Raw genomic sequence first — 27,342 nt, 5'->3', positions numbered from 1 at the left:
AAAGTGTGATCTGAGGACCACCATACAGGCTTAACTTGGAAATTATTAGAAATGCAGAGCCTCAGGTCCCCAAGTCAGAGCTACTGAATTAGAATTTGCATTTTTTTAAGTTGTGATTTGTATGTACATTAATATTTGAGATGCTTTGGGTTAGAATAACTGGTTAAGCAAAACAAAAACCAGATTGTTTCTGACTTTAGGATGATTATTGTTTTTTCAGAGATTATTTAGATATTAAAGAATACCACAAATGCCCTTGGTGAAAGTAATCATGTCATTCTATATGTGCGCTCAGAGATCAATGGTTGGTTTAGTTCATACATGGGAAGCAGATGCTCAACCACTGAGTTGCATCTGCTTCCCAAAGAAAGCTGATCTTTCTGTCTGTCTGTTTGCTTTTAGGAGGTACTGGGGATCGAACCCGGGATCTCATACCTGGAAAGCAGGTGCTCAACCACTTGGGCTATGTCTGCTCTCCTAGTTCATCTTTTAATGAATAATATGGAGATTACAAAGTACAGCTGAATGTTGTGAAATCACACATTTGGTCTTTTAAATATGTGTATATTCATAAAATCATTATAAAGTGATATTGTTGAACATGTTCTAGATATAATGTGAATTGTTGAGAATAGTAAGTAGTATTGGTTATGACTTTTGGTTTCCATCATTTACAAATTTACGTGGTTAAATTGGACCAGTTCTATGGATTTAAGAATTGTACTGATATCTTTAAATGTCAAATTGGAATTCCTTTACTGAAGATGAGTGCAAATAGTTCTGTTTCCCCCCTCCTTATTAGATAGAATGACTGATAAATGAATATTAAAAAAAATAAGGTAACTGCCTTAATTTAGTCATATCATCAGATTAACTAAAAGGGCAATGATGTATCAGTGTCTAACCATGAAAATAGGAAAAACCTTTTTAATGTGGATGCATCATTGATTAAAACAAAACTTCTAAATTATTTTATTTTTGCTTTTTCTAATTATACTTTTGTGTTCTTGATAGTAATTCATGACTGTCTTTAATATGGAACAAACCCATGGATCATAGGGAAAGGTGGTAAGACATTGGCCCTATCACAATATGAATAAAAGTTACAAATTCGGGGGCGGACTTGGCCCAGTGGTTAGGCCGTCCATCTACCACATGGGAGGTCCGCGGTTCAAACTCCAGGGCCTCCTTGACCCGTGTGGAGCTGGCCCATGCACAGTGCTGATGAGCGCAAGGAGTGCCCTGCCACACAGGGGTGTCCCCTGTGTAGGGGAGCCCCACACTCAAGGAGTGCACCCCATAAGGAGAGCTGCCCCGCGAAGGAAAGTGCAGCCAGCGCACACACGGAGAGCTGATGCGGCAAGATGACACAACAACAAGAAACACAGATTCCCGTGCCGCTGACGACAGACGCCGACAAAGAAGACGCAGCAAATAGACACAGAGAACAGACAACCGGTGGGGGGAAGGGAGAGAAATAAATAAATAAATAAATAAATCTTTAAAAAAAAAAGTTAAAAATTTATCTCTTTGTATTGTAATTCCCTATATATTTTTATATTTACTGATGTAATATACCATTAGAAAATGTACAAAGTAATTGACTAATTTATTCTTCTTTCATTGAAATGAGAAGACTGGTAATTGGTACTTTTATACAAAGATTTGTTCATACTTTCATACTAAGAGTTAGTAATTTGGTGCTTACATATGGAAGTTATTGTCATTGATCAAGAAAGCTGGCAAGGTTTAGAGAGCCAATTCCATCTCTGTACTCAGTCTTGAACCTTTTTTAACAAATGAAGATCTATTTAGAAAGGTTTCCAGATGAAAATACTAAATACTTCCTATCTCTCTTATTTCAGAGTCTGAGATTTTTACTTACTTTGAATTGAAATTCTTTATTTTCATTTTAAGCCTGTTTCTTCCTCTAAATTTTTAAACTTGGAAATAAATAGCCAGCAGAATAACAGACCATCTTGTTATCCTACTCTGTGTAGTGATTATAAAGTCTATTGATTATTTCATCTACTTTTTCTTGACCAGCTTAAATAATTTTTAGTTTTTTCATTGATTATCTATCTTTTAATCATTTGGAACAGAACACCTGGCCCTTTGAATTTTTTTAAATTATAGAGAACCAACTGGGATGGGAGTACCTATTGTCTTTCTGATTCATTTGGGACTAGGTGAGTTAACTGGAAAAAAAAGTTGTTTTAAAGTAGAGATTTTTAAAAAACAAACACCCTGTATTAAAAACCTAAATTTACTGCCCAAATTGGGAAGTTTGCTCAAATAAGTATTATTTTCTTTATCCAATCATATTTTTTTGAAGAGTTCATTAATGCCACGGATATTTCGGCAATCGGGGGAAGTCTGTAGAAACTTTTTCAGGGTAATGTTAAAATACATGGAAACATTTATACTTTTTAAATGTATTAAATAAGATCTAATGGCTAATAACTGTCATAATTTTCAAATGGTAATGAAAATTAATGCACCAATTGTAATGTGATATGAAAACCCCTGTGATTTCTACAGCTAATTGTGGATTGAAGAAAATGCTTAATAGTGGTTAGTGACAGTAAAAAGTGTAATAGAGGTTAGTGAAAGTAAATAGAGGTTAGCGAAAGTGAAAATATTATTTCTGTACAAATTTATGATCCCATTAGGGTTTGTGGTCTCCAGGATAAGAGGCCTTTAGTTTATCTGGCAACCTTGCTGACCTCTGTTATTCTGATGTTTAAAAAATTTTGTTGCTTTTTCTAGGTGTGTATTTATATCATCCAATAATGTTTTTTTCCCCCTTTCTTTCCAGTCTATAAATTTTATTTTCCTTTCCATGTTATGTTGGCCAAGAACTGTTTAAGAGTAGTGGTGCTAGTAGTTTCTTTTCTTTTGTTCCTGACAGCAAACAAAGGGTATGCTGATTGTCCATTAAGTAGTATGTTCCATATATGTTTTTGCCATAGAAATATCTCTTGCTAGCTAAGATTATTTGGGGTCTGAGTGCAGATAGTGGCTTGTGGTAGCAGGATGATCTGGATTAACTGGTTTTATATAGCAGATACAAAGAGCTGAGATAGTAAGGAAAATTGAAAACTGAAAATTTATTTGAATCTTTATGTTACTGAGTTTGCTAGCAGCTATTCAGCTAAGTTCAAATATAACAGTATTTCTATATAATATTTACTACTATAAAGAAGTTCTCTTCCAGTTCTAATTTTCTTTAAAAAATCATGAATAGCTTATAAACTTTATCACATCCTTTTCTCTATGATTTGAGTTCACTGTATGCCCATGATGGTGTCAAACCACCTTTGTATTCCAGAACACCACATGGAATCATTATGTTTTATTATTTTTTAATATAATGTAGTTAGCTAATGTTTTATGTGGAGGTTGTTTTTCTCCCCATTGAGTTCTTAAATGAAGTGGACCCACATGTATACTTTTTATTAGACATTTTGTGCGTTTAAAAGCAATTGTGCATAAAATACAGGGTTCATGTACACTACCATACCACCAACACCTTGCATTGGTGTGGAACATTTGTTGCTATTGATGAAAAGTACTTTTAAAATTAATTCTATTTTTTTAAACTGTAGTTACCCTTGTTACAAATGATGAAGGATTATTAAAATAGTTCTATCATCCATTATTTACATTAGGTGTATTTTTTCCCCATATAAAACTCTATTATTACCACTTTGTATTCGTATCATACATTTACTATAATTCATGAAAGAACGTTCTTATATTTGTGCTATTAGGTGGCAGCAGCCTCTGTGGACCCATATTTTTATTTTCCTTTATTGTCTGATTTTGAAGTCAAGATTCTATTACCTTCCTGAACAAGCTGGGCAGCTTTATACTCTTCCAATTTACTGGCACAACCTTTATTATTATTATTATTTTTTAAGATTTATTTATTTAATTCCACCCCCCCCACCCCACCCCCCGCTCCCCCGGTTGTCTGTTTTCTGTGTCTCTTTGCTGCATCTTGTTTCTTTGTCTGCTTCTGTTGTCGTCAGCGGCATGGGAAGTGTGGGCGGCGCCATTCCTGGGCAGGCTGCATTTTCTTTCCCACTGGGCGGCTCTCCTTACGGGGGTGCACTCCTTGCATGTGGGGCTCCCCTACGCAGGGGACACCCCTGCATGGCACGGCACTCCTTGCGCGCATCAGCACTGCGCATGGGCCAGCTCCACACGGGTCAAGGAGGCCTGGGGTTTGAACCGCGGACCTCCCATGTGGTAGACGGATGCCCTAACCACTGGGCCAAGTCCGTTTCCCATAACTTTTATTGTATTGCCATTAATGTTTCTTAAAAATTTATTAGAACCCACTTATAAAACCATATGGGCCTTGGGCTTTTCGAAAGGGAAATTGAGACTACCATTCTAAATTTTTAAATACTTTTTGGTATATTCAAGGTCTCTATTTCTTCATATGCCAATTTTGGCATGTTATATGTTCTAGGAATTTATGTATTTTATCTACATTTATTAACTTATATTTTTTATTACACAAACATGTGCATATATATATTTAACATTTAATACTCTCCCTTTTCATTCTATTCATTGCTTCTTGGTGCCGCCTTCCCCTGTGATGACTCTTGAGAAAGATTTGTAAATATTTATTAATATTCTTAATCTTTTCAGAAAAGCAATTTGTTAACCTATATGTTAATACAATTAAATTTGTTAATCCCTTTTTTCCACAATTATAATAACTTTCATTTAAATTGCATTTTACAGAAGTCTGTGAACAATTTTAGAAAAGCACCCCCTTACCTCATCACGTTTCTCTGACAGTTGGTAAATTAGGCAACGAGTATGTCAACAGCTTGAGCATTGGCATTTTGCAAGGATTTCATAGCCTAATGAATCACATGCCAAAGAACTTGGCAGCTTTTCTGTCTTGTTTTTAATAAAATGGTATATCCATTCTGATGGTAAATTTGGCCAGCCAAATCTCCACAACACACTTTGCAAAAGTTGGTGGTGATTAGCAAATTAGTTAACTTTAGCATGGAGCTGTGTTCACTTGCTCGTGACAGCCTGGAAGCCAGTTTTGATGCTGTCAACAGAGAATCAAGAATGACAAGTTTTGCACTCTAAGAAATAGTCAGTTGTCCTGCAGGATTGTGTCTGGTGATCAACATGTGTGACAGGTGACATATTTCTTTATACGTCTTCTAAAGACATTTTCTGTCTGTTTCTGTTGGAATCATCCTTTGATAATAGGTTGGTTATTACCATCTAAAGAACCACTTGTACCTAATTCAGGCAATAAGAATGCAAGAAGGTGTTTAGGCTGATGATGTAATAGCTTACAGATATCTGTAAAGGTGACAAAAGAAGTTTTCTTGGTTCCTACTCAGACAACCTGTAGAGGTTTCACACAAATTTCCATTTCTTTCCAGAAACCATATCTGGATTCTTTTCCCTTGTGCAGTTGAATCTTGATTCAGTAACTCCTCATATGTGTAGTTTATTTCTGAACCTGCCCAAGCAGGTTCTGGTTACTGAATGAGATACCATCATCTTTTTTTGCTATTTTCATCACATTCTGTTTGGTATTTTGTTGATTTCTGCTATTTCCTTGCTCCTTGTTTTTGTTAATACCTTCAGATTTTTTATTTATTTATTTTATTTATTTCTCTCCCCTTCCCTCCCTACCCCCAGTTGTCTGCTCTCTGTGTCCATTTGCTGTGTGTTCTTCTGTGACCACTTCTATCCTTATCAGCAGCACCGGGAATCTGTTTCTTATTGTTGCATCATCTTGTTGTGTCAGCTCTCCGAGTGTGCGGTGCTGTTTTGGGCAGGCTGCACTTTCTTTTCACACTGGGTGGCTCTCCTTAACGGGGTGCACTCCTTACACATGGGGCTCCCCTATGTGGGGGACACCCCTGTGTGGCAGGGCACTCCTTATGCACATCAGCACTGCTCATGGGCCAGCTCCATACGGGTCAAGGAGGCCCAGGGTTTGAACCTTGGACCTCCCGTGTGGTAGGCAGATGCCCTATCCATTGGGCCAAGTCTGCTTCCCGCTTAAGATTTTTAATTCTTAGTTTTTGTGGGTATTCTTTTTTTTTATTTATTTGTTTGTTTTCCTTTTCTTTGTTTTACTTCCTGTTTAGTTTATGTTAATTTGTAAAACAGTAGCAAGTAAGATTGGATGATCCTTAGGTCCTGCATATTTGCATCACATTCCTGATTTTGTTTCTTTTTTTATTTGAATACTTTCTTCAAGACTGTTTTCTGTTTGGGGCAAACCAGTTGTGGCCTGGTACACTTGAGAAGTTTTTGTTCTGCTTTCTCCTTTGACAATTTAGTTTGATATAAATTTTTAGATTCAAAATTATTTTCCTTCAGTAATTTAAAATGTTGCTACCTTGTGTTCCTGTATCCAGTGTTGTTCCACAGTTTATCTGCTTTCTCTCTGGAGATCTTAGAAATTTTATCATTGTCTTGATTTGTCTAAACTTTAACCATGTGTCATTGAATAGATTTTTTCCTAATTTGTGCTGTTTGAGAACCCTTTCAATCTGAGATCTTTCATCTTCCTTTAGTTCTAGAAAATTTATTTTAATTATTCCTTCAAATATTTTCTCCTCATTGTTTCTCTCCTTACTTCCTTCCCCTCATGTTTTTTTTTTTTTCTGGGACTCCTATTATGTGGATATTTGCACATCTCCTTCTATCTATTGGCTTTTCTTTTTCTTATATCTTATCATTTCTTGTTGTTTCCTTTTAGGAAAGATCCCCAATCTGATTTTCTAGATCAGTAATTCATTTATTAGTTGTATCCATACTGCTATTTATTTCCTCTATTGTATTTTTTACTATATCAGTTATATTTTTAAAACTAGTTTCTAAAAAATTTCTTTTTAAATTATTTGTAATGGTTTCTTATTCATGCTTCACATTTATTTCCTTATTAGATGTATCATATTTATTTTAAATTATTGATACTTTTTTCTAATAATTTTGCTTGAATAGATACATAAAACCCCTGCACAAGACAATGAAGAGAGCCCAACATTTTTAACTGTGCAAAGCACAAAACTGTGATATCAACATTGATGAAATGAGGAGGTCAGACCTGTGCAGCTCTCCAGCCAGGAGGCAATCTTTATAGGTAAATTACAAAAGAAGCTTCATCTTAGCCTAGACTAAAAAATTATTAGTTCAAAGACCAAAATAGTATTTTATTGCATTATCTTCTAGTATTTAAATTTTGGTTTTACTAGCTATTGAAAAAATCTCCTTTTAGAGTACTCCCTTTATCCATATATGTCTCACCTTGTGAATTCCTTTTGCCTTTTATTTTGTTTTGCTTTGTGTTTTTTACATCTCATATTAGTTCACCTTTGACATTGAGAAATTGAACATTCCTCTGATTTCCTCAGAAGTTTTCACCTTTTTAAATAGTAACTTTTTTCTCTAGTTTACAAAGCCCTTTCACATATATTAATCTTACTCATTTCTAACAGATGCAGTGTGGAGGAAACTATAAGACTCAAGAGAGGTCAGGTGTGTTGGACATGATGACACAGCCAGCAAATGGCAGGCCAAGGACCAGTGTCAGTGCCTGGGCTTGGTCTACTATGCTAGAGTTAAATTGGACACTTACATTAGAAAGATTTTTTTTTACATTAGAATGCTCTGAATTCTTTGCAAAAAAAATTTTAACAATAAACCCTATTTTTAGAGAAGTTTTAGATTACAGAGTTTACATAAAAAATATAAGGGATTCCCATATATCCTACCCCCTCTCCCTCTCATGCAATTCCCTATAATAACATCTTACATTGGTGTGGTACATTTGTTACCATTGATGGACAAATATTGAAGCATTGCTACTAACCAAGGTCTATAGTTTACGGTTTACACTTCACACTGTACAGATTTATAGGTTTTAACAAAATGTATGCTGGCCTGTATCCATCATTGCAGTAACATGCAGAACAATTCCAATGCCCTAAAAATGCCCTGTGTTCCACCTATTCTTCCTCCTCCTCCCCTCAGAACCTCTGGTAACCACTATCTTTATATCAATGTTACAAGGTCGTCTGTTCCTACAATAACAATAAGTCTACTTTGGTCTGTGATTGCATTCCTTCCTTATGTTTGTTCATTCTTCAGTCTTGAGGAATTTGGGCTGATGATCTCCATTCTGGTTCAGATTGATGGAAGGAACTGTTTTGTTTGCAGTTATAGATACTCTTTGCTTTTTGGGATGGGACTTGTTCTTCATCATCATTTTGTTCGTTGTCCTGGGCAAGTGTGAAAGAGAGTAGGTGTTGGCCACAATTCTGCTGAGATTCAGGGCTTAACTGGCATATGAACAGACCAAAGATTTAAGTTTCTGGATATAGTGCTAATTATAGGTTCAAATAAAAGGGGTAGGAGAATTGTGAGTAGGGAAATTATAAATGAATCTAACTCTGTTATATTGAGGCAATAGATTATCATTTATTCCAAAATAAGGCCCACCGACAGGGTACTGATTTCATGGAGTTGTGTGCCTTGCCTGTAGTGTCTAGACGTCTCTATAGCCCTTGGGTGCATACCTGTATGAGACCTGCATAAGTGTAACTTCTGAAATGATCTCCTGACTCACTTTGAAATCTCTTAGCCATAAAAACTCTTCTGTGTTTAATGTTTTCCTCTTTGGTCAAGGTCTTTTTCCAAATACATTGATGGTTGGTGCTTCATATTAATCCCTCAGTGCCAGGGAGGCTCATCCCCAGCAGTAATGTCCCATGTCATGGGGGGAAGACATTCAGTTTATTTCCTGAGTTTGGTTTAGAGTCCACATTTGAGTAACAGTGAGGTTTTCTGGAGGTAACTCTTAGGCATTAGTTATTATTGGGCTAATTTTCAATTTCACAGGAATAAGGCTCATAAGTTCAAGCATTAATATCAAAATCTTGGCATATTGGCCTGTTTTCTTTTATTATGCACTGACTATATACTACAGAGATTTTTGCCATTCTCTATGGAAGGGATCAGGACTCCTTAGGATGGGAGTTAATACTTTTGTTGGTTACTGTGTGGGTCTCCACCCACTGAGAAAAACACGTTATGATAACACAGTCACATTCATATCCCATAGAGGCATGCCCCAGGTGCGACCCTCCCCACACATCTCCCCACCACTTATACTCTGCAACAGTGACACTCCTCTCCCAAAGATCCTGAAAGAACACCCCCCACAATTGTATTCTCAACCACAATCCTCTGCCTCCTCAGAGTTCACTGAGCCACCCATTCACTTGTTCCTTTCCTAACCCTCTGCCCAGCTCCATGGATGGCTCACCCCCCCCCCCCCCAACCCCACTCACACTCACATTGCTGTACCTCCATCACCACTAACCACTGCCAAACCACCACCCTCCACCTTATCATAGATTCTACCCAGATTAAGCTCAACACTCTCTACTCACTTTCTATCTCCTGGTAACCTATCTTCCAGAGTCTACCTCTGTCAGTCTGCTCAGTATCCTTAGTTTATATCAGTAAGATCATGCAATATTTGTCCTTTAGTGGCTGCCTTACTTCACTCAGCATAAGGTCTTTGAGGTCATCCGTGTTTTCGCATGTGTCAATACTTCATTCCTTCTTACACTAAGTAATATTCCATTGTATGTATATACCCATATTTTGTTTATCCATTCATTTGTTGATGGAGATGGACACCTGGGTTGCTTCCAACTTTTGGCAATTGTGAATAATGCTCCTATGAACATTAGTTTGCGTGTATCTGTTTGTGTCCCTACTTTCAAGTCTTCTGGGTATATACCTAGTAGTGGGTTTGCTGGGTTATATGGCAGTTCTATACTTAGTTTCCTGAGGAACTGCAAAACCATCCTCCACAGTGGCTGCAACATTCTACATTCCCAGCAACGTGAATAAATGTTCCTCTTTCTCCACATCTCTCCAACTCTTGCAATTTGTTTTTTTAATATCAGCCAGTCTAGTAGGTATAAAATATCTCATTATAGTTTTGACTGGCATTTCCCTAATAGCTATTGATGTTGAGCCTCTTTTCAGGTGCTTTTTAGCTGTTTCTCTTTCTTTGGAAAAGTTTCAAATCTCTTGCCCATTTTAAAAAATTGGTTGTCTTTTTATTTTTGAGATATAAGGTTTCTTTATATATGTTGGTTATAAGACCCTTATTGGATAAGTAGTTCCCAAATATTTTCTTCCATTGAGTAGTCTGCTTTTCACTTTCTTGACAGTAAGAAAGCAAAAAAGCTTTTAATTTTGAGGAGGTCCTATTTTTCTGTTTTTTCTTTTGTTGCTTACTCTTTGGATATAAAGTTTATGAAACCATTTCCTACTATAAGATCTTGTTGATGCCTCCCTCCATTATCTTCTAGGAGCTTATTATGGTCTTTGCTCGTATATTTAGGTCTTTTTATATTGAGCATGAGATAGTGATCCTCTTTCATTCCTTTGGATAGGATATCCAGTTCCCTCAGCACCATTTGCTGAAGAGACTATTCTGTCCCAGTTGAGTGGACTTAGTGACCTTGTTGAATATCAGTTGACCATATATGCATGGGTCTGTATTTGTCCTCTCAATTCGGTTCCATTGGTCAGTATATTTATCCTTATGCCAAAGTCATGCAGTTTTTACCACTTTAGCTTTGTAGTGTGCTTAAAGCCAGGTAGCATGATTCCTTCAATTTTGTTTTTTCTAAGATTTTGTTTTTGTTTTTCTAAAACTTAATTCCAGTTTTTATAATAAAACAAGTTTCATGGTTTTTGCTTTTCAGAGGCTTTAAGTCACAGATTTCAAGAAACCTTCAAATTCCATATTGATAGGGATTTTTGATGGGTTATGCTCTATTTTTTAAAAACCAACATATTTGCTTGATACCTGACTCCCTCCTACATCATGTCTCTTCAGTTTCTTTGTGTCGTTAGTGCTTTCTCTTTTCCAATTCAAATTATGCTATGAAAACTGCTGAGAGCAGCCAGTGACATTGTTAGAAGAAAAAGACAAGAGAAAACCCTGCCACTTTTAAATCACAGAGTTTGTTATTTAAAAAGAAATTGTATAATTACCTTCATTAGGATGCCTTGGAAATATGTAGATTCTGGATATAGCATATCACAGTTTTTTTTTATAGCATATCACTGCAGGTCTGCTTGTGTTTCATTTTTCTGTTGGTTACTGGATCCAATTTATGTAGTTGGACTTTCTTTTAAATTCTCTGTATGTTTCTACTTCAGAAATAATCCTTAAAGACTCTTCTGTTGATTAGTTTTTCACCAACTAGATTATAGAATCCTAGAGTGGTTTAGCAAAAAAAGAAGTCAAATGTCATTTAGCCTAAACTTCCTTGATTACAGTTGAGGAAACAGAAAGGCTAAAAGACTTAGACAAGACCATTTAGCTAATAAGGGGCCAAGCCATGCTTACAGCCCAGGTTTTCTGACTCTAACTCTGTCCCTTAGGATCTTTGAACTTGGACAAGTTACTTATTACTCTACCTCACTTTCTCATCTGTAAAGTGGACAAAATTGCCTCACAGCTTCTGATACCGAGGACTAAATTAGATAGTTCCTACTAAATAGTAAGTATTCAGTATATAATAATGATTATCATCTTCATTTACTGCTCTTCCTGACCTTTGGGGCCCAAATGACTCTTGTTGCATTTACTACCTTTACCAGCCCTTAAGATTATTCCCTTGGTCAATGAGGGCCTGGTAGGCTTCCATTAATTCTCTGTCCTATCATGGGGGGCTTATGGGTATGGGAAATGTTACCCAAGTCTTTTGTTATTCTTAAATTATTCCAGTGAGTAGAGGAATCAGAAGTTATATCTTATGATAGCCCAGCAATACCTATTTTATAGATGAGAAGACTGAGGGTCAAAGAAGTTAGTGACTTGTTCAGTTAGGGAGAATCCAAAATTTTCATTTAGATCTGTCTCCATATCCTGTGCTGTTTCCATTACACCACATTAAAACAATTTTAAAGTTTTAAATGATATCTGATCAGTATAAAGTTCTACAACATGTGAAATATTTGTAACTCATATAAAGCCTAGGCAGTGTATGACCCAGGCCTAACAGTCCTGTTCAAATGAGTAAGAGGCTGGTAACTAAAATATTGTTTAAAAGTTAGATCTTTATGTTCCTTCAAATGCCAAAAGGGCACAATATTCATAATGTGCAGCAAAATTCCTAAACTATTCTCTGGTGAAGTATTTGGTATTGAATTTGTGATACATACTTAGAAAACTAAGCAAGGAAATACCTAGCAAAAACAACCAAAATAAGACAGTTATTAATCACAGGTTAAACAAAAAGTTGTTGAGTAAAGAATTATAACATATTACGGGGCCCAACTCTGAATATTGTTCATTGCCATAATTATATAAACATTGAATACAAATCTACCCAAAATTATAATACAACTTGATAGGAAAGATTGTTTGTTGGATATGGGAAAAGGAAATAGAGCTCAGCCCTTGTTTTCATGTTCAAAAATCAACAGATAATGACTAATAGATATGGAAGTCAATTCCAAAATAATTACCTGAAAGATCTGAAAATACTTCTGGGAAGAAGGAAATGGTGGAAATACAGTGGGCAGGGGTGCCTGCAAATTTTTTTTTTGTAACCTTGTAGAATTATTTAATAATTCATGCATAATTTTAATAAAATGAAAGCCAAAAGTAAAGAAAAAACAAAACTCTTGCCCAATGATAAATATTTTGACTTCAGTTTAGCTGATGTTTTGTTTGAATGTCAAGATAAGCATTACTTTTTTTCAGGAGGCATAGTACTTAATTTCCCTAATACTAATTGAATGTCTGCAAGGTGCTAGGCATAGCAGGGCATGGATATGTAAATTAGATAATAATCCTAGCTTCCAAGGAAGTTGTAGTCTAGTCAGAGAGATGAGATATATGTAAATAACCTAAATAAAAGGTATTAATAATACGAAATAACCTGCCAGAAGACCCATCTTTTCTGTGCCTTCTTGACTCTGATCTTTGCTTCAGGGTTTGGGTTTTTAATACTACATATATTTTGAGTGATTTTGGCCTTGCTTATGATTTACAGTTGGTTTCATTCTAGATCTTGATCTATTTCCAGTTTAGGTGATCTTAACCCTTTTCTCGTGGTTTGCTCTGTTCAGCATCTTTTTGGTGTTCTTTACCTAGGAGGACACTTGCCCATTTAGAGAAATTCAGTAGGCAGGAACAGTACCTCTTCATTGGTAGTTTCATTTTTTATTCTAATTTTACTCTTACATATAGCAGAATAAATGTTTCTACATCCATCTAACAAATGTTTCCTGAGTACCTACGATGGGCATAAATGAAGATACTAAAAGGTTGTTTGTAATATTTATATAAGGTAAGAAGCCCACACTCTCTCAGGTTTCCTTCCATACTGGTCCAGATCAGAAGGTCAGAATCCATGAGTATTATATTACAGATGAGAAACCACACCCAGAGAGGGGAACTGGCTTATCTAAGGGTAGAAAGCTGGCTATTTCCAGAGTCCACATAGAAGCCAATATTCAAAGTTGCTATAATTTGTGCATAATTTTTGGTAAGCACTTTTATGTAGATTCTCACTTCATTATCACAACAGCTCTGCAGTTTTAGTATTAATTCTCCCCTCCCCAATAACCAATAAAAAGTTTGGATTCTGTTTGTAATAACATCTTTTAAAACTCAGTTTTGCTGAGATTGCCTTGCTAGAAAGAGGCTCTGGAAGGAAAGTGATACATTGTTTAAAAAAACATTTTTTTTTAGACATTTATTTTAGATTTTAAGATCTCCATTATCTAATTTTCAACTGTTTAAAGCAATTCAATGTGTACAAATAAATTTAACATGTTTCCCATGTTAGAAATGCCAACCTGCCTTTGTTGGACTCTGGGAGATGAGAAATAGATCATCATGTTGTACACTTGGTCAGTCTTTTCATGGACACAAGCCCAGAGAACTCCTTGGGGGTTGAGCCTTGATATGAGCCCATCCAAGTTCTGTTTATTCCCACAAACCAGGAAAATCTGCTGCGTATTAGGAATCAGTTATTGGATTGCTTTAAAAAAAAAAACAACCAAAAAAAACCAAACAAACCCTGAAGCCTATTCTTTCTCTTTTTTGAATTTACCTTTTTTTTTTTTTTTGGAACAAATCATTTTATGGATACATACTAGTAAAGCATACAATCCATCCAAAGTGTACCATCAATGGTATTTGGCATAATCACATAGTTGTGCATTCATCACTTCAATCATTATTAGAGCATTTTCATTACTTCAATAATAAACAAAAAAACAAAAAACTCATCACCTCTCAGTCTCTCTCTGCTTCTCCTACTATACATAGCTGCTATCTGGCTATTCTTCCGTATTTACTTATTTTAAAGCAGTTTTATTGAGATATATTCACATACCAAATTATCTATCCAAAGTATATAATCATTGGCTTTTAATATAATCACAGTGTTGTGAATTCATCACCAAAAGAATTTTAGAACAATTTAATTACTCCCAAAAGAAAAACTCCATACCCCTTAGCAGTCACCTGTCAATCCCTCTGAATTTACCTTTGAATCTGTTGAAATGAAGTCATCAATGAGTAAGCCTCAAAAATGATGCCATTTCTCTATTTATGATTTTATAAAATGCTAGAAAGAAAAGATTATAGAAACAACCAAATGATCAGTTAAAATCCATTTTATGGTATAGTTAAAATATGCTGCATGCTAAGCCTCCAGAATACTGGAGCATACTTATTTTCATTTAAAAATCTCACTCAATGATGTTCTGTCTTAATGTTCTTCTAGATTATGGGGGAAAACATGTTTCCATATGTCTGAAAACAAACAACAAATGTGTATTGAGGTATATACATATATTGATATATATTGACATATATCAATAGAATAGTAATCTGTTTGATGGAGATAATCCTTACTCAGTATTCTTTTCCATTATGTTGCATAAGTCCTTTGTGCTTACTACATCTACACTAAATTTTTTCTAACATAATGGGAATGTAGATAAAGCAGCAAACTTAGTGTGCGAGTTGCACAGTGCCCTATTGCAATAAATCTGTAACCCAAGAGGCACAGATATATGTACCTGGCCAATTCAAGTAAGAGGACATTAGGTGTAACTTGAATATTGATCCTGCAAGATTTTCTGAAGGGCATAATGCAGTGCCTCTGACAGCCCTGTGAGGAGAAAGCAGAGAGAGGGTGGTGTTTTATCTTCAGATTTAGCTTACCTTTGTGGGATAATTACACTTTTTGTGAAATGATGGCTTTTCTTAAATTATTAAATATTCTACAAATTTATGTTTCCTTGGAATACAATTTAATAGGGATCTGTTACTGTTCAACATTACAGAGTTAAAAGAGCTGCTTGAGAAATTAGAGGCATTTTTTATTTTCATTTTCTGTGTTGAGTTCATCCCTTGGGAATAAGTGATGTCTTTAGGATGTTCTGATGATTTCAGTTCATAATTGGATCATCAAACTTATTAACAGTGGTAATTTAAGCAGGGGAAAAAGGAAAGCATGGAGACAGAATTTCTTCTTTAGTGAATTAGGGAAGAAGCTATGTATAGGCAGAACATTTTTGAAATTGGTAATTAATTGGTGTCTTGTCACTTCTGAAATAACAGGGAGTAGTATATAGTTTAGCCAGTTGAAGTTCAGCTGGGGAAATTAAATTGAATATGTTGTAAATTATTTTTAACATTGTTCCTCTTTTTTCCCCTAGCAGCACAGATTACCATTTTTTAAGAGCGATAATATCTCATTTTTACCAGTAATTTTCTTAAATGTAATACATCTTGAAAATTCCTTAAATTTGAAATTCTAGATTTTATGAAACCTATTCAGGCCTTAATTGTTTCCATGAGTGTAATGCATGAGTTTACCTAAGGATACCTATATTGTAGGAAGTTGATTTCACATCTAATACTACTTTCATGTGGATATGACCTCACAAATTTTAAATTATTTGCTGCATATGCCTAATTACTGCTTAAATTATTGCTAGTTCTAATTATCTTTAATTGGTAATGATGCATGTTAGAGCCAAGGAGGATGGACTGAATATGGGTGGTGTGAGAGCGTGGGGGAGCAGGAGAAGTTAACCGATGGCAGAATCTGACCTACTTTATTAATACTTTTTGTCTTGTAAAGAGATCAGAGAATATAGAAAGAGTAATATAACTTTACAAGTGATTTTGGTAAGCCATGTGAAATTGAAGGCTACCATTATAAAGGCTTTACAATCCAAAGTGTTTTTACAATCCAAAGGACTTTGAGTAGAGAGATGGTATCTCTAATATAGTTTAACAAATATTAAAATATGAATAAAGATTTAAAGTAAAGCATTTAGCAGGAATAGGTCATTTGGAGACAATCTTCAAGGAACCATTCCATATGCTTAAATAACTGAATTGCCATTATGTGCAACTTGCTGAGGCACAGAAATGAAGATGTAAAAAAGAATATACATCTTTTTCCTAGAATTAAATGCCCTTTCTCTGTTTTTTAAAGGGAAATTTCATATACAGCTTGGGAAAGCATTGATTTTCTATATTAGCTCCAACAGTTGCTTTGATCATCATTAATTTAAAATGTTTGTTCTGAGAATGTTTTATTGGTATCGAGATCTGCTTTCACTTGCTGAGCTGATTTATGATTGTATTTCTTTAGAATAACTCAGATTACTGATATAGAATCTAAGGAAGTTCATTAGAAGATCCAGAGACTCTACTCAGGGGCCTCAGAATATCTTCACATCAGGTTATGCCTTTCCAAAGAGTACAGGTTTAATGGATTTTTCTGGATGCTGGTCCAGATTTGCTCTGCACAATTAGAGCATAAAGTATAGTAGCAGAGAGCAGATGTGGCTCAAATGGTTGAGTGCTACCCCCCTGCACATGAGAGGTCCCGGGTTCAGTTCCCAGTGCCTCTTGAAAAAAACAAAGACAAACAACAAGCAAAACAAATGAAAAAAACCAACTCAGGCAAGCCAGTGTGGCTCAGTGGTTGAGCACCGGCATCCCACATACTAGGTGCTGGGTTCAATCCCCAGCCCCTGGTACCTAAAAAAAAAAAAAAAAAAAAAAAGAAGAGTATCAGTACCTGCTCCCAGTTTTGTGGATGAAATAGTGATTACCTCTCTGTTGTAAGGGACATTTGATATCTATAGAGCTCTCTTGGGGGCCTAGAGTCATTTCTATAACTTTTTGCTCTCATTTTCAAAGCCAGGGGTAGTCTGATATGTGCTTCATGTATCTTTCTATATGTAGTAGAATATACTTAAATAGCATTAAATCCCCAGGCATATGTGCACTGTCAACTTTCAGATAAAACAGTGACTGCTGGAATTCATACCAAATGTATTACTATGCTTTTACCAGCTTTTAGTCACTTCTTTTATACCAGAAATTTTAGAAGCAATTTGAAAATACAGTCTTTCAGAATTCTTTTTTATCAGAATTATTTTTATCAGCAAGGTATTTTGTCTTAGCTTACTGATTTGATTTAGTACTTTTGATGTTTTTTAACCCTGTAAAACACTGTTCTTCAATCATGTATTAGTATGTTTACCATTGTGCTCATTTGCACTAAAACCTCTATACCTAATCCAGTTTTATAACTGATGACAAGAAAGCCTCCCAATTATAAAATCATAATACTGGAAATAACCTGAGGGGTAAACTACTTCTGCAATCACAGAAGAAGAAACTTTCTAAGATACTGCCAAATAAATCTCCAAAGTGTTTTTATACTAATTTATATTCCCACCTATAGTGGAAGGGGTTTCCTTTACGTACTCTCCAGTACTTATGCAAAAGCTTCTTTTAAGAAAAATTCTACTTCAAGGTACACACACACATACACATATTTTAGAGAAGGTATGGTATGTGTGCTCATGTGCAAGAATATTAATTGTATTGTTTGTAATAAACACCATTAAGTATGAGAACTAATAAATCATCACATATTAAAGAATTGGAAGTGTTTAAAATGACTGAATTAGAGCTACATGTGTCATCATGTTTACATCTCAGCAACATAATATTGAGTGAAAAAATGAAGGCAAATTATAGAATGATGTGTGTAATATACTATTTATATGAAGAGTAAAAACCTATAAAACAATACTCTATATAGGAATGATGGGATGTTGTTTAGGTTTACAAAAGACTTATATAATGTGGATAACTGTTAAATATAACAGGGTAGAAAATTGTCTACAATTATAGCTACAGGAATGAGACTGCATATTGTGTTTATTGTGTTGTATTCTATTTGTAATCTGCCTCTCCTGTAGTGTTGCCAGCTTCTGTTGGCTCAGTTTCAAGTGAATTTTGAAAACTAGATATTAGATTGTGTCAGAATAATAAGGCCTGGGTTTCTTCAGGAAGATTTCTATTAAACTCTTGTTTGACTCACCTGATAAGGGAAATGCCATTTATTGAGTGCCTGTTATATATGTTAGGCCCTAACATAAAGGGAGCAGACTTGATTTTCCTGCTTCTAACTAAATAAGAAAATAATAATTAAAAAACCATCTTTTAATCAAATATGAGAATGTTTATACTATTATTAATAGTGAAAGAACTTCAAGTGAGAACAATTTTGAAATTTTTTTTTACCTTGCATGTTGGTGAAAATAAGGGATTTGATAATACTTGGTGGTAGCAAGGATGTGGAAAAAGGGACAGTCTCTTCAGTGGCTGGTATAAATTAGTGCAGTCTTTCTGGAAGACTGTGTAGCAGAATATCTCATAATTTAAAAGACATATTTGTCTCTACAGTGCTGAGGGTAATTACTTGCACAAATTTTCCGAAGTATTTGTACAAAGATGTTTATAATAACAAAATAAACTACAAAAATGGTAGATAACCTATATATTCCTCAATATGGAACTGTTTAAATAATTTGTATCTTCATATGATGAAATACTATCAGCTAGTAAGTAAATTCGATCTATATATGCTAATGTTGAAGTATGTCCAAGATATCGTAAGTGAATAAAGAAAGCTGCAGAACAGTGTGTAACATCTGAAACAGTTATATAAAGTTAAAAAGAAAAATAAACAGGTACATGCATGAGCCTATGCATTAAAAATTTTTTCATAAGGAATTAAAAGAAAATCATGATTGCCTTTGGGAATGAAAGTGAAGGGAAGATAGCTTTTTCTTCCCTTTTTATGTGTTTTAGTACTTGTGTGTGTGTGTATATATATATATACACGCATTTATTATAGGAATTGGCTCATGGGACTCTGGGTATTGGTGAATCCAGAATCTGTAGGGCAGGCCACAAATTTGGAACTTTATGATAATGTTGAATTTCCCAGAACTTGGCTGGCTGAAGTAGAGAAAGAGATTCTTTCTGACTGTTGAAATTATCAGTTCTTTCTTTAAGACATTCAACTGATTGGATGAAACTTGTCTTCTTGCTGAAAACAATCTCCCTTGTTGATTATAGATATAATCAGCCATAGATGCAATCAACTGACTAATAATATAAATCCATGAAATACCCTCACAGTAACAATCAGCTTGACTAAACAACTGGACACCATAACTTCAGCTTGACTAAACAATTGGACACCATAACTTAGTCATGTTGACACATGAAATTAACCATCACAGTAACATTTATATTTTCTACCCCAAACATGTTTACTAGTATTTTATAAATGTAATAGGGTTTACTTAGGATTTTCCTTTCCCTCATCCTCTGCTCCTATTCCTCTCTTCATGCTAAAGCAACACCAGCTACAAGAAAGAAACAAACAAAATTCAAGTGACTGAATGATTATATAAAATATTTAGGGAAACGGACTTTGGCCCAGTGGTTAGGGCATCCGTCTACCACATGGGAGGCCCGCGGTTCAAGCCCCGGGCCTCCTCGACCCGTGTGGAGCTGGCCATGCGCAGTGCTGATGCGCACAAGGAGTGCCGTGCCACGCAAAGGTGTCCCCCACGTGGGGGAGCCCCACGCGCAAGGAGTGCGCCCGTGAGGAAAGCCGCCCAGCGTGAAAAGAAAGAGCAGCCTGCCCAGGAATGGCGCCGACCACACTTCCTGTGCCGCTGACGACAACAGAAGCGGACAAAGAAACAAAAGCAGACAAAGAAACAAGACGCAACAAATAGACACCAAGAACAGACAACCAGGGGAGGGGGGGAAATTAAATAAATAAATAAATCTTTAAAAAAAAAAAATAAAATAAAATAAAATATTTAAAATACAAACAATTATAGTTTTAGTGAGCATAGATGGTCAGTGAAAAACACCCTTTCAAATACATCATTATTACTTCTTTTAGTTTAAAATATGATGTATAGTTCAAGACAGAAATCACTAAAACTAATTGGTCATTAACTGTGGTAATCATTGACCTTAAAAAAGGAGAATTGGTCTTCTAAGTGATTTTCTCAAGTTATTAATAACTGTATTTGAAGATTAGCAGCTATATTGTGATGGTGACACGCGTGCCAAAAGATATTGGCTCCATTCATATGAAGAATTATGTTTTTAGTGTGTGATTTGCAATGGCATTCATCAAAATTATGCATTCTTTCTAAAAGGAAAAAATTGATTGGTAGCAGTTGCAGTGCCGAGGTTAGCATTAATGGTACTGAAACATCTAAATTTCTTGGTTTTTAAACATTTTAAAACCCTTTGATGAGATTTATATGGCTTCTTGGATATGAAACAATTCTTAAAAAATAATAAGGCCACTTTTTTTTTTCATGAATGCCACAAATGTGTGCCCTAGAGGTAGGAGGAGAGGTATCACTTTTCCTAACTGTTTTTGTACTCTCTTCATTAATTGTAGTTTACTTTTGCTTAAAAGAAGGAGAAGTTCATTTCCCCAAGGGATATCTTAATGTGGTGGTCCTCTATGGGGATTTGTCACGTATGGTTTATTATTCTCAACTCTGGCTGCTCCTGAATGCATCTTGCTTAGGGCAGTGGAATGTGAAGTGTGGCCAAGCAGACTTGATGGCTTCATACTTTTCTTTGCAGGAGTGCAAAGCTCCCTTTTCTTTCTGTTTCAATGTAAATCACACTCTTATATCACTTCATGTCCCTTCAAAGGTAGAGGAGAAACAAGCTTCATTATTTGAATAAGTCGAATAAACATGCATGGAACAGTTTATAATATTGATTTGATATGTTTTTATAATTTACCATGTTGGTACAGAATAAAGAAGTATATTTAATTTAATTTAATTGTGTTTGGCCAAAGAAGTGGGAAACAGCCTTCTCTTAACTATATGTTCTTTCTGTGATTATAGATCATGAATAGAAGTCTTATATGTAACTCAGATGCATTCCTGGCTTTTATCATAGAAACTGACATTCTCCTTTCTAGAAGCAGAAATGGATAAAGCAAGTCTAGTCATTGAGTGCAGGGTCAATTAAAATAGTAAGATGGGTCTCCAGGCAGAGAGATCAAGATCAGTATGCACATTTACTGGTTGAGAAAGAGGAAGAAATGGGAAAGGAACCTTAACTGTGTGCTGAACCTGGCTTTGGATTTTTCTCAGCCTGTCCCTAGCTTAAATATTTCAACCGTCAAACTTAATTTAGAAAACCCAAGAGGAGAAGGGAACTCTATTGTATTAATACTTATTTTTGTTCTTTCTGTTGCTCTTTCTTCCTGATGTTGCAAGATTCTTTTATCATTGTCCTTCCATTTCAAGACCTTCCTTTAGTTATTCTTTTAGGGGGTAGGTCTGCTGGCAACATCTGTGAATATCTTGATTTCCTCTTCATTCCTAAAGGATATTTGTTGAATATAGAATTGATGCTTGACAGTTCTTTTCTTTCAGCACTTGAAAAATGTCCTAGGTACTTCATTCAGATTGTTTCGCCCTCTTACGTAAGTGTCATTTCTTGCTTGCTGATTTTGAAGTTTTTTATTTTTGGCTTTAGTTTTTAGGAATTTGATTATAATGTGTCTTAACATGGATTTCTTTGGGCTTATCCTGTTAGGGATTCGCTCATCTTATTGAATCTGTAGATGTATGTCTTTAACCAAATTTGGGAAAATTTTCTTCCATTATTTGCTTGGATTCCTGTTTAGTCCCACATTCTTTCTTTTCTTTTTCTGGGATTCTGATGACCTGAATATTAGATCTTTTGTTGTAGTTACATCGGAGTCCAGGCCTCTGTTAGTTGTTCTCCATCTTATTTCTTAGTGTTGTTCAGATTGGTAACTTTCTGTTGTTCTATCTTTGAGTTCAATGATTCTTTCCTCTCATATTTTCATTCTGCTGTTGAGCTGATCCAGTGACATTTTCAGTTTGGTTATTATATTTTTCAATTCTAAAATGTCCATTTGGTTCTTCTTTATATTTTCTTTTTCTTTACAGAGACGTCTATTTACTTGTCATTTGTTCAGGCATGCCTATAATTCTTCATTGAAGCATTTTTTTGATAACTGCCTTAAAATTTTTGTCAGATAATTTCAATATCTGTGTCATCTCAGTGTTAGAGTCTGTTGATTACCTTTTCTCCTTCAAGTTGAAATTTTCCTGGTTCTCGGTATGATGAAGAATATTTAAATTGAAACCTGGACATTTTGAATATTATGTTATGAAACTCTTGGTGTTATTTAGATCTTCTGTATTAGCAGGCCTCCTCAGACACATCACCATTGGTGAAAGAGGGGCACCACCTTGTTATTCCAATTGAGGTAGAAGTCCAGGTTCCTAATTTGGCCTTTTTTTTGATACTATGGTGGTAGAACAGGGAGTATCCTGTTAGGACTGGGCAGGGGTGAAATTTGAGGCTCCCTAATATGCCTCTGCTGACACCATTTTGGCTGGGCTGCTCCCCGCATGGCCTCCACTGATACAATGGGGGTCCTCCCTGCTGTTGGATGGGTTTGGGATTCCCTGCTCCCACTTGGTTTTCTCTTTCACTATCCCAGCAGGGACCTTTGTTGATAGGGGTGTGGGAGGAGTTGCAGGTTTTTCCATTGTGTTTGTTTGAAGTAGGGTGGTTGTTGTTTAAAAATTGCACCTTTCCCGGTCCTTTGTCAAAAGAAAGCAGTGTTTTCTTTGGCTTTTTCTATTGGTGCCCATTGGTGTTTCCAGGTTACCAGCTTCACTAGTACCCAATCCAGGATATATGAGGCAAAAATCAGGGAATTCACCACAATGTTTTAGCTTAAATCTCTACTCCTGACTAGTCTTCCTGCTTCTCTCCATTTTTCAAAGTCTTCATATGTTTGCTTTATATATTGCCCAGGGTATTGAGTTTTATTTAGTGGAGTGATTATATTATCTTATTCTGGAATTGGAAGTGCTCACTGATATGTTAATCCCTGGCAACAGACCAATATGAATCATGTCATTCTTTAGCATCATGTAGATGAATGATGCAAAATAAAAAAAACACAAATAATCTGAAGATGTTTAAAAGGTACTTAATATTATATGGTGTCAGTAAAGATTAAAATATGCTGAAAACTTTTTAATAAACTATGAATATCAAAAGTTGAGTTATTAATTTTAATGTATATTATGTTAAAAACTTAAAACCTTAGGTTAGAAGAAATCTGGCATAACAGTAAAACAGAGATATGTCTCCATTGTATTTTTATGTGAAAGGCATTTATTAGATGCCTTTTTATTAGAAAGGTTTAGTCTGATAGTCTTATCTCCATTTTACAGATAAGAAAACTGAGGTGCAGAAGGCCAAATAATATATTCAAGGTGTTGTCTATATCAGAGACAAAATTTGATTCATGGACTTTTTAATTCTTTCTGTACACTGTGTACATTCAGATCACTTGGCCCTTGCACCTATTGTTTTATTTTCTTACAGTGGTCCTACCTCACTTACTTACTTAGGTACTTACTTCACCATGTTACATCGCCTACTCCAGATATAGTGAATTCTGCAATACTAGTTAAGAATAAATTGCCATGATTTCAGAAAAAAGAGACTGAACGCCCTCAAAAATTAAATCAAAAAACCTCATAAAAAATTTACTTCTTTTGAAGTTTTAAGTCTTTTCTTTATGAAATTTTGAAAACTCAGATTTTCCCTCTGATTTACACATAAACTCTTCTATCTTTTGCCAAATTAACTGATTTATTTTAAAGCATTTGTATTGAGCTTGCACTATAGGACGACTTTACATTCATTATCACATTTAATTTCTGTTTCCTATGAGGATATTAGTTTTGAAGAGTTTAAGTGTGTGGCTGGTATGTGGTGAAAATAAGTGATTCAAATTCAGTCCTTGTGTTTCCAGATCTAGGTCTTAACAATTTGAATTTATAGAGACCCTTCCTCTGATACCCATTGCCAGTTCCTGATGTGTTTAGTTTGAAAATGAAAGGAAGAGGAGGTGACTTGGATTAGGAAGAGTAAGGAAAGGCACAGGTAATTTGGTGTCTCTTGACCATCAACCCCTTGTGTTCATTTGAATTCCTGTGGCTAGAAGGAGAGCACCAGAAACTAAATTGTGTGTTTGGGAGAGATAAATAGACATTATGAGATGGTGGGCCCCAAAAGAAAGGCTTGGTTGTTTGTATGATTAAGTTTAGCTCAGAGTAAGGGTGGAATCCACTGCACAGACATGAACATACAGAAACAGGAGAGGAGAGGAGGGACAGAACAAGGCAATATGTTGTGGGGACAGTAGCTAGCAGATAGATGTTGGGTACAAGTCATGCAATACTTTGGCCATTACAAAAATGACTATAGAGAAAGTTTGAAAGGGCTAACTAGCAGTCAGGCTGGTGGGAATTTTAGCTCTCTAATGAGTTCATTAAAAGCTAATGTGGCAGGGAGCAGATGTAGCTCAATGGTTGAACACTTGCTTCCCATGTGCAAGGTCCTAGGTTCAATCCCTGGTACCTCATTAAAAAAAAAAAGAGCTAATGTGGGGATATACATGGAAGATGGCCAAGAAGGATGCTGCAGGGCTCACTCCACCTCCAAGAACAGCTAGTGGATATGTAGAACATGTTTGAAACAACATGTGCAGCATCCAGGGAAGAGTGTGACAGAGACTAAGAAACTGGTGAAAAACTATGAGTAACTCATTCTGCCACAGGTGCTGGTACCCACCCCCCACTCACAAGGTGAGCGGCCTCATGTGAGATCCCTGGCTGGCTATTGTAGACTCGAAGGGGTGGGGAACCCTCTTCTCCTCTCAAGAATTAGGGCAGGGAGGAGAGGGGCATGGCCACCTATTAAGGATGGGTTTTGGCCAGCAAATTTAAACCACTGGGTCCTGGAGAGGGTATGCCATGCCATTGTTTCTACTCTGCCTCTGATGGGTAGAGCTGGTAGAGGTGTAAAAACACACTGCATTCCTAGGCCTTTGGGGAACAGTTTGCTGAAGAGCACCATCTGCTGGTCAGGCAAGGAAAGTGCATCCTTGAGGAGCTGACAAAAAGGCTTTTAGGCATCTTTGCTGACTCTCCTCAGGGTCCTTTGGAACGGGTCTGCATCCCCTTCGTGGATCCCTGGCCCTGTTTTGGCTGGGAAATATTGATGAATGAAATGTCAGAGAAGCCTTAGCACATAGCCAATCAATAACAAAATGCTAGATAAGAAAGAGAAACTGACCTTCAGAGTAAACACATCAAGATAATCAGATACTTAGACATAAGCAAAAAATTAGAAGCCATACTAAGAAATAGGAAGATATGGCCCAAAGGAACAAATTAAAAAGTCAGAGAAGACACAATAGAAAACAATGAATCAATTTAAGGAGAAGAAGGAAAATATGGTTAATGACATAAAGGATATTAAGAAGACCCTGGATGAGCATAAAGAAGAACTTGAAAGTATTAAAAGAAGCACAATAGAATTTACTGGAATGAAGGCACAATAGAAAGGATTACAAATACTCAAGAAGCATACAAAGTTTGTATTTGAACAGGCAGAAGAAAGAATCAGCAAACTGAAGACAGGACATTTGAAATTTCACAGACAGAAGAAGTGATAGAAGAATGGAAAAATTTGAACAGAGTCTCAGGGAATTGAATGACAACACAAACCAGACAAACATAAACATCATGTGAGTTCCAAAAGAAGAGAAGGGAAAGGGGGCAGAAAGAATATTTGAGAAAATAATGGCCCAAAATTCCCCAACTGTATGAAAGACATATATATATATACATGTCCAAGAAGCACAATGTATTCCAAACTGAATAAATTCTAATAAACCTACCCTCAGACATTCCAGTCAGAATGTCAAACACCAAAGATAAAGAGAGATTCCTTGGAACAGCAATAAGATTAAGTGCCAGTTTCTCATCAGAAACCATGGAGGGGAGTAGGCAGTGGTATGATATATTTAAGGTATGAAAGAGAAAAAACTGCCAGCCAAGAATTCTTTATCTGGCAAAATTGTCCTTCAAAAATGAGGGAGAATTTAAAATATTCACAGATAAAAACTAAGAGAGTTGATCAAAAAGATACCTTCCCTATAAGAAATACTAAAGGGAGTTCTACTGGCTGAAGGGAAAAGACAGGAGAAAGAGGCTTGGAGGAGAGTGTGGAAATGGAGATTATCAGTAAGTGTAACTAGAAATATAAAAAAAAGAGACAAATAAGATATGCCTTTTAAAAACCATAGGATAAAGTGGTTGAAGGAAGTACTGCCTTTAATAACATTGGATGTTAATGGATTGGACTCCTCAATCAAAAGACACAGACTGGCAGAATGGATAAAAACGTATGATCCACCTGTGTGCTGTCTTTAAGAGACTCATCTTAGACCCAAGGACGCAAATAGGTTAAAGTAAAAGGTCGGAAAAAAATATTCCACACAAACAGTACCCAAAAACAAACTGGCATAGCTATACTAATATCAGACAAAATAGACTTTAAAAGCAAAACATTTATAAGAGACTAAGAAGGAAACTATAAATTATTAATATATGAAATCCACTAGGAAGAAATAAAAATTACAAATGTTTATGTACCTAATCAGGGTGTGCCAAAATACATGAGGCAAACACTGGCAAAACTGAAGGGAAACTAGACATCTCTACAGTAATAGCTGGAGATTTCAATACACCATTCTCATCAATAAACAGAGGATCAGTTAGGAAACAGAGAACTTGAATTATATGATAAATGAACTAGACTTAACAGATATATATATTAATACATAACATCACATCTCAAAATGGCAGGATATACATTTTTCTCTAGTGCTCATGGATTTTTCTCCAGGATAGACCTCATGTTGGTCATAAAGCAGATCTAAGTACATTTAAAAAGACTGAAATTATACAAAGCATCTTCTCCGATCACAGCAGAAT

At 35.7% G+C, this 27,342-nt stretch overlaps 1 protein-coding gene and 1 pseudogene across 1 annotated transcript in view; one reads left to right on the top strand and one right to left on the bottom strand.

The window, feature by feature from the left end:
- The window catches only part of FBXL17 (F-box and leucine rich repeat protein 17), a 574,296-nt gene that overhangs the window by 137,338 nt on the left and 409,616 nt on the right, over nt 1-27,342 (top strand). The gene's annotated exons all lie outside the window — the stretch shown is intronic.
- LOC139439836 (eukaryotic translation initiation factor 2 subunit 2 pseudogene) lies at nt 5,020-5,569 on the bottom strand (annotated as a pseudogene).

Source organism: Dasypus novemcinctus, chromosome 2, assembly GCF_030445035.2.
Source record: "Dasypus novemcinctus isolate mDasNov1 chromosome 2, mDasNov1.1.hap2, whole genome shotgun sequence".
NCBI lineage: Eukaryota > Metazoa > Chordata > Mammalia > Cingulata > Dasypodidae > Dasypus > Dasypus novemcinctus.
The sequence above is the reverse complement of the archived record's forward strand: the minus strand, read 5'-3'. Positions and strand labels throughout refer to the sequence as shown.